Source organism: Gobius niger (genome assembly GCF_951799975.1).
Source record: "Gobius niger genome assembly, contig: SCAFFOLD_67, whole genome shotgun sequence".
Classification (NCBI taxonomy): Eukaryota; Metazoa; Chordata; class Actinopteri; order Gobiiformes; family Gobiidae; genus Gobius; species Gobius niger.
In genome coordinates, this window is record NW_027639113.1 from 28,421 (window position 1) to 38,922 (window position 10,502).

The following is a 10,502-nucleotide window of genomic DNA, read 5'->3' on the forward strand; positions in this document are numbered from 1 at the left end:
GTCCACGCTCTCTTTTTTCCTTTAGATCCTGGAAAATATGCAAAAACTAGAATCAGAACACTTTTTATTGCCATTGTTTGAGAACATGTTCACAAACTAGCAATGTTTCTCAGTACAATCGTGCAACAAACATAGAATTTAGATAAAAATAAGCTATACAAACTTTAAATCTACAAGGCCATAAGGGCATGAAGAAAAAAAAAAAAGTAAAATATAACAAGACGACAACAAAGACATAGACATGACTTACTATGACTTTACAGACAATAACCAATTGTATTGCAAGTAGTTGGAATGAGCTTTACCAGTGGAAGTAGACATTTCTTCTGTTGGCGTCCGTGTCTGCAGTCCCTTTCCTCCCGTCTGTCCTGAGTGTTCAAGACAAGTTATTAGTAAACTAAACTAGTATATAGCTAAACATTCTCTTTTCCTTGGTTCTATGGGCATAAAGAAATCATTGATTTCACTCACCAACATGAAATTGTTTTTTTATGTTTTTTTTTTTTTTTTGGTAATTACAGCTTCAGCTTTATTTCTGTCCCTTTTATATTAAATGTATAAATTGTGAGAGCAATATATACATGGTTCACACAGTAACTAATGCCAACGTCAACACGTGTTTGAAGACCCACAGAATTATAGAGACGCAATGCTGAGCATTGCTCAGCATTGCCCAGAGGGGCCGGGGACTTAGCATAAGTTCCTGGATGTTTCTCCCATAAAATGTATCATCACTTCATTCTGCAACACTATCAGACATTTCTGACCAGTACCAATCCTTCCACTTCTGTTGCTCTTGTGTTGCTCGCTCCAGTCTCCCTCTCTTTACTCCTCCATCCCTGTCTTGTATCCGTTTCTCCTTCGTCTTCTCTCCCCCTTCCTCTCCCATTTCTATTCCTCTCACTCCCCTCCTCCCTCTCATCCGTTTGCCTCTCTCCCCTCCGCCTGTCCTGCATCTCTCTCCTCAGTCTCCTCCTCTCTCCCCTCCGCCTGTCCTGTATTTCTCTCCTCAGTCTCCTCCTCTCTCCCCACCGTCTGTCCTGTATTTCTCTCCTCAGTCTCCTCCTCTCTCCCCTCCGCCTGTCCTGTATTTCTCTCCTCAGTCTCCTCCTCTCTCCCCTATGTCTGTCCTGTATTTCTCTCCTCAGTCTCCTCCTCTCTCCCCTATGTCTGTCCTGTATTTCTCTCCTCAGTCTCCTCCTCTCTCCCCTATGTCTGTCCTGTATTTCTCTCCTCAGTCTCCTCCTCTCTCCCCTATGTCTGTCCTGTATTTCTCTCCTCAGTCTCCTCCTCTCTCCCCTCCGCCTGTCCTGTATTTCTCTCCTCAGTCTCCTCCTCTCTCCCCTCCACCTGTCCTGCATCTCTCTCCTCAGTCTCCTCCTCTCTCCCCTCCGCCTGTCCTGTATTTCTCTCCTCAGTCTCCTCCTCTCTCCCCTATGTCTGTCCTGTATCTCTCTCATCAGTCTCCTCCTCTCTCCCCTCCGCCTGTCCTGCATCTCTCTCCTCAGTCTCCTCCTCTCTCCCCTATGTCTGTCCTGTATCTCTCTCACCCGTCTCCTCTCCCCGGTCACACTCTCTCTTCTGTCCTGAATCTCTTCTTCCCGAATCAAACAGCCAAACTCTCTCCTTCATTGATTGTTTAAAATACCTGGAGACTTCGAAGAAAACCCAGGGATATGATCTTCACTTCCTGGTTGAAAGTTTTGGAGTGCAGGCTCTCCCCTCTTCCTGGTTCCTGTGGACATAATGAGATTAATCTAAGCAAAATACAGGAAATAATTGTCTTGTTTTCTTGTCCTTGGTCTCCTCCCTTTGTGTCCTTCGCCTCCTCTCCCTCTCCCCCACATGTGTCAAGTGTTACTTGTTCAAATACCTGGAGATTTTGAAGATGACGAATCTGGGGCTGAGATTGGATCAGTTTCATCATCTGATGCCTCTGTGTCTTCCATGACCCCCTCTAAAAACAAAAATGAAATGGTTACCAGGACACTTAATAGATAACAGGAAGTAACAGTACATGGCATTGTGAAACTTATCTTACCTTGTGGATCTATATTTATTTGATCCAGATTCTTTCTATGTGGTTGTTTCTGGTGGGCAGATGAATCGTCGTCTTCACTGTCTGTGCTGCTCTTTGTGTGATCTGGGACATACTCATCTTGGCTGCCTTCAGATGTGGACATGTCATCCTTTCTGGGGTTTGACTGAAAAAGACAAGACTCAATTATGGATTTGGGCATGCAGTCATTTAACAGGACACAACCTGGACGTGAACAGGTCTGGACAGGAGACCAGACCTGGCTTGTGTCCGAATGTCCCTAACCCCTCATTCACTATATAGGCCTGCATTATATAGTAGTGTATAGTCCACTCATTCTGTTGGCGATTTGGACAGAAGCCACTACTTTCTCCGAGCTGCGCGACGTCACATGCACTGCGGCTGCAGATTTCTTTATTTCTTTTTTCTCAGAACTTATTCATTAGACAGAGAGAATTTTTTTGACGGGTTGACCTTGCTAAAGTTTCTCCATGAGTTGAGTGGCTGAGCTAAACCTCAGCAAAATAAAAAAAAATGCAAAGTCAAACTTATTTGCTATATAAAAAAAAGTGTTGGGAAAATATATAACTTTCGTGGGATAGAGTAATCTGTTTTGCGCATAATCTGTCATGTGGACAGAGATATCTGTTTATATTGCTGTAGAAAACTCTTTATTAAAATATCTGGTTAACTATGGGGCGTTATTTTTTTCCTTATAGGCTTATGCACAGTTTCCCCACGTGACGTCTTCCTGGACAGTCAGCCAGACGCTGGACTTCTTGTCGCTGATCGTTTACGTTCACAATTAGCAGGTTCCCACACAAATGTAGAGAAGCTCAGGATCTGGTTAAGGACAACGAGTTACTGATGGAGTCACAGCAACGTGTTACAAACATCATGTTCGCTGTGAATCTGCCCCAAAGGAAACGCCAGCTGTCGTAAGGGACGGAGCTTTATCTCAGAGCTAAAGGCTAGTGTTGAAAAATGATAATATAACATGTAAACAAGTAAATATAATTTAAACTAACAGGACGATTCTTTTTTGCGCAGGCTCGTTCCAAACGCCTCGCTAGTTTTATTTTTTATTTTGCGTTAGCCGCGTTAGCCTCAAGACAAAAACATCCACGTTATGAACACGGAGTTTCCTCCAGTGAAGTCGTTATCATGTAATATTTTCTAACCTGCTCCAGTCACATCTGAACTTTTACTCGCTGTCCTTTACCAAATCTTAAGCTATTGCTTCATTTCTGTGGGACCTGCTAATTCGGACAGGAAGGACAGCGTCTGGCTGACTGTCCAGGCGGATATCACGTGGGGTCACTGTGCATATAGCCCATTACCCTGCAGTGTCTTGCCTTAAACAATATTGTATGCACAGACTTACAATTTGAGGTAGTGATGTAATTTCAAAGTTTTTGTGTGTTTCCTTTGTGAGCCACTCTTCTTGTCGGGTCACACAGGCATCGTGGTGATTTCTCAATGTCTGCAGCCAACGAAAATATCTTACTTGTGACTACAAAACAAAACAAAAAAATCACTCGCTGTGTTTACATGTATCTGCCCTATAAACAGCATGAGACTTAAGGTTAAAACGTTGGATAAAACATTATGGCCATGTAGTGGTATTCCTTTTATACATGTATTAAAAAATGAATGAATAAATAAAGCCTTTTCTATACAGTACAGTGGTTCACAAGAAGAAGAAAAAACATCTCACCTCAGATTTCCCATGTCCCTCTTTATCCTTCGACTCATTCATTGTTGCTGAAAAAATAAAGTTGAGTTAACTATGGTAGCTGTGAACAATCTTTGCTTAACGTCCTGAGATCTCAGACATAGTCTATTGTCCCATTGTTAGATGAGTTATTTATGTTTAATGCCTCTGTGGCAGTCTCAGCTCCACTTCCCACAGCACATGGTGCTACAGCAGCTTCTTACCACGATGCTAAACATGTTCAATGTTATGGTTATTCTCAAAGCTAAGACTGGGTCAGACAGAAAAGTTATGGACGACCCAATGCAAAAAAATGCCCACCAGTATTGTGGAGCTCAAAATAAATGTCAAATTACTTTACACCAACGTTTTAACTGTATAATGTATTCCTTGTTAAAGAAAAGTGAGGCCACGTGAGTCTGGTTTTGCTAATGTACAACTAGCATGATAGCTAACCACCATGCAGCTAGCTAATCAAGCTAATATCCACTAAACTTTTCAACAATCTAATCTAAAAAAAAAAAGAGCCTCATATACCTTCCGTCAAGAAGACAGTTGAGCAAAAAATAAGTCTGTCTCTTTATGTATTGTGGTAGAAATGAACAGAAAAGCTAGCACATTGCCACAGTACTTAGCACTGTTTTTGAAACGTTTTTGAGCACATATCTTAGAACATGAACATTGCAAACTAATTTGTCATCTCTAACTTAGTTAACTCTCAAAAAAAGACTTACCAGTTTGTTGACTGTAAGCTACGTGACATCTGTCGTGGACGCAGATGCAGAGAGATGCAGAGCACGGGTAGTGGCACCACTAGCTCCTCCCCCGCAATACAAAATGGCGGCCAGGGATTTTGCAAACCAAAACAAACCAATGCTAATTTTTTTAAAGAATATCAAAAGACAAAGGGTTAAATAAATTAGGCGAAGGAGGAATGGCATTTTCACATATGCCTACAGTGAAAATTGTGCCTGTGTCCACAGGCTACTTAAAGCCTTAATATCCAATTTATTTTTAGCATTGATTTCAAAAGAAGAATTCAATATTAAGAGTTTTAAAGCATGATGTCTGCTAATCAGCTATGCTCCAACTTTTGGACACAGAATAAAAAAATTTAAATTGAAGATTTGTCTAAAACTTTATAAACTGAAAAGTTTTTCAATGTAGTATTGAATGTTTTCTTTCTTGTAAAATATTGTGCAATGGTCGGTAGTTAGCACATAGCTGATACCTGTGTGTCACGATGTAGTCAAGCCACCATTTTGTATAATGAGACAGTTTAGAGATGGACATTATGAGTACCTGTTTATCCTGGTTTGTGTATCACGATGTAGTCAAGCCACCATTTTGTATAATGAGACAGTTTAGAGATGAACATTATGAGGACCCGTTAATCCTGGTTTGTGTATCACGATGTAGTCAAGCCACCATTTTGTATAATGAGACAGTTTAGAGATGAACATTATGAGTGTTTATCCTGGTTTGTGTATCACGATGTAGTCAAGCCACCATTTTGTATAATGAGACAGTTTAGAGATGAACATTATGAGTGTTTATCCTGGTTTGTGTATCACGATGTAGTCAAGCCACCATTTTGTATAATGAGACAGTTTAGAGATGGACATTATGAGGACCTGGTAATCCTGGTTTGTGTATCACGATGTAGTCAAGCCACCATTTTGTATAATGAGACAGTTTAGAGATGAACATTATGAGGACCCGTTAATCCTGGTTTGTGTATCACGATGTAGTCAAGCCACCATTTTGTATAACGAGACAGTTTAGAGATGGACATTATGAGGACCTGGTAATCCTGGTTTGTGTATCACGATGTAGTCAAGCCACCATTTTGTATAATGAGACAGTTTAGAGATGAACATTATGAGGACCCGTTAATCCTGGTTTGTGTATCACGATGTAGTCAAGCCACCATTTTGTATAATGAGACAGTTTAGAGATGGACATTATGAGGACCTGGTAATCCTGGTTTGTGTATCACGATGTAGTCAAGCCACCATTTTGTATAATGAGACAGTTTAGAGATGGGCATTATGAGGACCTGTTAATCCCAGTTTGTGTCATGATGGAGCATCACCACCAGTCTGTTGTTATTGTTGATAGGGATGCACCGATACTACTTTTTTCTAAAACTGTTATGAGTACTTTGACTTGAGTAGCCTACTTGCCAACACCGAATACCAAAACGAGTACCATGCGTTTTTCTCAAACATTCTTGTGTATAGATGGTTTATAGACTATATCATAGCAGACTAGTTAGTAGTTACCCATTTACCTGAGAAACGTAGATTTAGTTATATGAGAATCTTACATATGCTATTTTATTCTTTTTTTTTAATTGAATATAATTTTCATTATTATTAATCATTTTTTCCAAGGCTTAATTTGTCATTTGTTTCTTAGGTCCTGGATACCTGATACTATCGGTGCATCCCTAAATGTTTGTTTTCTAGTTCGTTTAAATGGACCTCTCAGTCTTAATTGTTCTTTAAACGTCACTATTGTAAACAAAACAACAATATTAACAGCTTTAATATAGCTCCTTTTTCACAAATTGTCCCGACCGGCTCAATGAGGAAAGCAACCAGAAGGGCGGTTAAATACCAATTTTATTACAAAGTTTAACTCCAAAAATGGCAAAGGTGGCTGGGACTGAGCTGAGCCACCAGGCCAGATGCAGCCAATCTTAGGGGACAGCTGAGAAGCCACACCCAGTAGCCATGGGGGAGGGTGGAGCCCCTGCATACAAAGAGGTGAGAGGGAGGAGCAGAAGCAGGACACAAGTCCCTCCCCAACACTCAGACAAGCCAATTTATAATTCTATTTGTCAGTCAATCAACTGTATTTGATGAGAACCATTCATGCAAAATAACTCAAAGTGCTTTACAAATATTCACACAATGGTTAATGACATAGATTTAATGACTGATTTAGACTTGATTCAAAGCAGCCAGCGCTGTTAATAAACGCCCTTGTAGTGAAGATAAAAAGATAGAGGCCGCTATGAAAGTTCATGGGAGGCAAATGATGTGGTGCACATTCAAGATGGTTTCACGTTGGATGTTGGATATTCACTTCCAACACTTTGGTAGGCTACTGCTCTGGAGACACCTACAGCATGTTCCACACAGCCCACAGCTCTAGACTGGTGAAATCCTGTTCATGTGAAGCCTACATAAAATCACATTTATGGCACTTTTCTACCTTCATCTGGTAAAAATCATGGAGGCAAACAATAACAGTGATCGCTCCTAGGACAGGCTATAGATAGACTCAGGGCAGATAAAAGTCCCTCTGCAGATAGGGCTGAAGGCTGAAGAGAACATTTATTTTAGTTTTTATGATTTTCTTTTGGGTTGTCTGTGTTAACAAATCATGTTAACATTACGCTTATATTGAATTAAGTTGAAATAATAATCATTAAACGATAATGGTGGTGACTGTGGCACAGTTGGTAGAGCGGGTCGTCTCATGATCAGAAGGTCGGGGGTTCAAATTTGCGTACTGACCTTGTGTCCTTGGGCCAGACACTTCACCCTCCATGCCTCAAGTGTCTGCGTACACTGTTGTATGAATGAGAGAGTGAATGGTTCTTTGCTGTGTGCCTACAGTATGTAGGTGGAAAAGCGCAATATAAGTTGAGACCATTTACCAATAAAATATATCCATTTTAGTTTTAGCAATGGTAGCTAGTAACTTAAGAAAACCAGTTACTGTATTTCTCATATCCTGCTTATTTGCTTTTTTTTAATTGCATGTTACATTAAGAAAACAACTAATATTTTCATGTATTTATAATGTAAAAGGTTACAAAGGTTGAAGTTGTAATAAGTGCAGTGCAACAGCAAACACATGGTGGTGGTGTTTTGTGGGGACTTGGTGATACACACTACCAGAACATGGTGTCATATGAGGACTGATGCAGTACCAACAGCCACCTTGTGGGGGCGCTGTTTTGTGGGGACCTGTGATACACAGAACCAGAACATGGTGTCATATGGGGACTGCAGTACCTCAGTGTGTCCACTAGGGTCGCATACACTCACACTAATTCAGGTTTTGGACATTCTGGGGACTTCTCAGGAAAAGTACATGGGGCCCATCTTGAGGCCATTTCTAGCCGTTTAAAAGCATTGTGCCTCTGGGGACCTCGAATGAGGTCCTCATAAGGTTTTAGGTCCCCACATGGCTGGTGTGTATACAGGCGGACGTCCCCACATGTGATGCTTTACAAGAACACACACACACGAGCACGCACACACACACACACACACACACACACACACACACACGCATACACATGTAAATAGAATTTAAGGTAGCACTTCTAACTTGTGCCTTCTTTTGTTGTTGTATAGAATTTATGGTTATTACACGTCAGTGGACTTGTCTACTGTTTTTGTATTGTTTGCACTACCTTAAATAAAAAATAAAAAAACAATGTGGATAGTTCGACGTATATTGTCATGTGTTTGACGCTCTTTAATAAAACCGGTTTGATCATCATCTATGAGAAATGACATGGAATCTTCCATTCTCCTGGAAAGAATTGATGCAAAAATCTTGTAGTCAATATTAAGGACACTAATGGGTCTATAAGATTTGCAGTCTAATTTGTTTTTTCCTTCTTTATGAATTACAGAAATAAAGGCTTCCTTCCACGAGGGAGGGGGAGTGCCACCCTTCATAACATCATTAAAGCACTCTTTAAGCAAGGGTAGAAGTGGTTCTTGCATCAGTTTATACCACTCTGCTGGGTATCCATCTGTACCGGGAGATTTACTTGTCTTCAAAGCTGAAATTGCCTTGTTAATTTCCAAATCTGAAATTTCAGCTGTAAGGATATCATTTTGCCCAAAGATGGAAGATCCAATGAATTCAGAAATTGATCAATTGTGTCACTGTTAGTTTCACCTTTTTGTTGATATAGTGGTGTATAATATTTTTCAAACGATCTATGGATTTCACTTAATTTGGTTTGCAAATTAAGTGGATCCTTAATTTTATGAATTGCCCTCTCTTCTTGTTGCTTACGCAATCTCCATGCCAACAACTTTGCAGCTTTTGGCCCTGCCTCATAATACCTCTGTTTCATGTACCTTATATTTTTCTCTTTGTTCTTTTCTCACTATACATTTTGTCTATCTCCTGTTTAATAGGTCGCATTAGGATTAATAATGACGGATCTTTATTTTGGCTATGTAATTTTTCCAGAACTCTGAGTTTACTCTCTAAATTATGTAATTGTTCAAATTGGTTTTTCTTCTGAAAAGCAGTTGTGGCTATGAGCATTCCACGAAGGTAGGCTTTAGCTGTATCCCAAAGAATGGTTGCACTCATATCGCCGTTGTCATTCATAGAAAGGAAATCTTTATACTCATCCAATAGCTATTTTTTGGCTCTCATTATTTAACATACCAATGTTCAGTCTCCAGTTTGTTTTCTTTCTACCTTCATCCAAATGCAGGTTTAAAAGGAGACCTGCATGGTCTGCAGAGATCCCTCTGTCCTATTTTACAGTGTTCCACTCTATAAAGCTCACTTTTAAACATGAGATAGTAGTCAATTCTCGAATACATATTATGGCGAGCTGAATAAAATGTGAAGTCTTTCTCTCGTCCATGCAGCTCTCGCCATACATCTGTTAGCCCAAGGAGTCTAATTGTCTTAGACACCGAAGTTTCAATAGAATTTTTTTCCCTCTTTTTATTAGTTCTGTCTAATGTGGGTTTCATCAATAAATTAAAGTCCCCTGCACATATCATGATGCCAGCTTTTTCTAAAGCTATTAAATCAAATATTTTTTTGAAAAAGTTGATTGGGCTTCCAGGTGGAGCATATATATTGAATAAAGTTATTTGTGTTCCCTCTATTTTCCCCTTTACAAGAACAAATCTACCTTCTTTAGTTATTGTCCCGTAGGTGACAGCTCTGCAGTCACCTACAGGACAATAACTTATTTGAAAAATTCCAGTCAGGGTACAGAAGTTATCATAGCACAGAGACCGCCTTAGTCAAAGTTACCAACGACCTGTTATTAGCAGCTGACGCCGGACTAGCTTCAATCCTAGTTTTGTTAGACCTTAGCGCAGCCTTTGACACAATCGATCACAATATTCTCCTGCAGAGGTTAGAATGTGACGTAGGCATCAGGGGAACAGCCCTCTCCTGGTTTAAATCTTATTTATCTGACAGGCAACAATTCGTTAATGTAAACCAACAGTCTTCACCATGTTCCAAAGTGTGCTATGGGGTGCCACAAGGTTCAGTGCTCGGGCCAATTCTATTTATCCTATACATTCTTCCATTAGGTAACATAATCCGAAATCACAATATACATTTTCACTGTTATGCGGACGACACACAGCTGTATTTATCAATAAAACCAGGTCAGACAGATAAATTAGAAACACTTAGCTCCTGCGTAAAAGCCATAAAGACATGGATGACAGCAAATTACCTCCTTCTTAACCCGGACAAATCCGAGGTTATTATATTAGGCCCTCAAAAACTGAGAGAGTTTTTATCTCAACAGATCATCTCCCTGGATAATATTAGCATATCAACGAGCACAACAGTAAAAAACCTCGGAGTTCTGTTTGACCAAGACCTCTCTTTTAAAACACATATAAACCAGGCTTGTAAAATAGCGTTCTTTCACCTGCGCAACATTACTAAAATACGAAATATCCTAACTAAGAGCGATGCAGAAAAACTTATTCACGCATTTGT

General features: G+C 40.0%; 1 long non-coding RNA gene across 1 annotated transcript; it reads right to left on the reverse strand.

Annotated features, from left to right (window-relative positions):
• Positions 1 to 219: 219 nt before the first annotated feature.
• LOC306982869 lies at positions 220 to 2,261 on the reverse strand. The gene is made up of 3 exons (XR_013794240.1): positions 2,042 to 2,261; positions 1,874 to 1,957; positions 220 to 368 (listed from the first exon to the last, which is right to left on the reverse strand). It is a non-coding gene; the product is annotated as an uncharacterized lncRNA (long non-coding RNA).
• Positions 2,262 to 10,502: the final 8,241 nt, after the last annotated feature.